The sequence below is a fragment of the Haliaeetus leucocephalus genome, unplaced genomic scaffold, assembly GCF_000737465.1.
Source record: "Haliaeetus leucocephalus isolate CR32 unplaced genomic scaffold, Haliaeetus_leucocephalus-4.0 Scaffold251, whole genome shotgun sequence".
Classification (NCBI taxonomy): Eukaryota; Metazoa; Chordata; class Aves; order Accipitriformes; family Accipitridae; genus Haliaeetus; species Haliaeetus leucocephalus.
The window spans coordinates 7,818,894-7,820,540 of NW_010972687.1; the positions used below are offsets into that span (position 1 = coordinate 7,818,894).

Sequence of the window (1,647 nt, forward strand, 5' to 3'; positions counted from 1 at the left end):
CCCCGCCGGCAGCCCGTCCCCCGCCGGCGGCGGCAGGCCCTCCCTCTCCCTCTCCCGCTCCCTCCCCGGCATGCGGAGCGGCCCGCCGCACGGCCGTACAGACGCACGCACGCACTCCAGCCGCCGCTTTCACCCGGCCGGTCAGGCGGCGGGGGCGGCAGCAGCAGGAGGGGGGACGCCGGACTTACCTTCCACCCACAGCTCCTCTACGTTGGTTTCGAGATTAGCTGCCCTTAATCCTACAGCGAAAGCCCCGAATATGAGGAGGCCGACAACCAAAAACTTCCCGCAGTTTTTCTGAATGTAACAGCCCAGTTTAAACAACAGTCTCTGAAACTTTGCTCGCAGCCACAGCGGCGCTTTCCGTCCCGTCGCCTTCCCCTGCAAGGCAAGAAGAGGTCAGCAGTTGAGGGGCTGCGGCAGGCCGCCAGACCCGCGCCTCCGCACCCCGGGGCCGCCGGCCAGAGCCCCCCCCCCCGCCCCCCCGGAGCACGACAGCTCGAGCTCCTGGGGGCGCATTCCCACGCGGCGTCCCCGGGAGAGCGCAGCTCAGGCGGGCGCCCTCGCAGCAGGGCCCTCGCCCAGCAGCCACCCTCGGGCGCTCGCACAGGCCACGGCGTACCTGCTGGTAGCCATCCTCGCCCCGGACCAACGCGCAGGCCGGGGGTGACGCCACCGCATCAGACCCCTGCGCCCTCGCCTACGCTGCCCACCACGCCGGCAGCTCAGGCTGCAAAGCGTTCGCGCTGGCAAGACCCGCGGCTCCAGGGCGCGAGTGACCGCTCCCGGTGAACCTCAACAGCCACGAGAACAGAAAAAAAGTCCCTTTTCCTGTTCTCCTGAGACCTCTGAGGGGCTTGGGGGGGGGGGGGAGTGGTGGTGACGGAAAAGCTCGCCGCTAGCAGTTTGCTGCCGTTTCCCCCATTCCCAGCTCCTAGCAGGGGTTTGGTGCTGAGGCAGGACCCACGTGGTGAGCAGCGCTGTAAGATCAGAAGTAATTCATTTCCATAGAGTTTGGAGACGCTGTGTGATCTGAATTAGGAAGTAGAGCAGCCATCTGTAAGTTACGACAATATTTGTGAACGGAAGAGGGCAGCCACATGGATTTTTTTTTTTTCCCTCCTCCTCCTTTCCCCCTTCTTACAAAGCCTAGAAATCCGCTCCCTGAAGTGAAACCATCCCTGCAGCAAGGCAGCTTTCCCAGGCTGTTTACTTTAAACATTTTTTGGCCGGCGGAGATTGGCGGCCGGGGCCGTCCCTCCGCCCCGCCCGGGCCGGGCGTGCGGGGCGCTCCGGTACCTCCAGCCCTTCCCCGCCAACAATTACCGCCGCCGCCGCTCCGCGGGCAGCGGCGCGACCTGCGCGACAGGGTTAAGGTGGCAATTTGTTTACGGCCCTCGCTTCCCCTCCGACCGCCGGGGAAAGAAAACGGCTGCAAGCTTTCTCTGCCGGGGGACCTGCTCTCCCAGGGCAGTGGCCCTGTCGGCGCTCGGCGGAGAACTTCACAAAAGCACAACTTCTGCCAAGAAAGCGGCCGCCCCGCTCTCTCTCCCCCCCGTCCCGGCCGGGAGCGGGTGTTGCCGAGGTCGCTACGGAGGGGATGGGGAGGCGGAAAGGAAGCGGAGGGGGAGCCGGGGAGCGGGCCGG

The 1,647-nt window shown here is 65.8% G+C and overlaps 1 protein-coding gene across 1 annotated transcript in view; it reads right to left on the reverse strand.

Moving 5' to 3' along the window:
- PTCH1 (patched 1) overlaps positions 1-1,647 on the reverse strand; it is a 65,575-nt gene that overhangs the window by 63,468 nt on the left and 460 nt on the right. Inside the window, exon 2 of the mRNA XM_010568673.1 lies at positions 189-381. The gene's annotated coding sequence lies outside the window, so the exon portion shown is untranslated. The remainder of the gene's footprint in view (positions 1-188; positions 382-1,647) is intronic.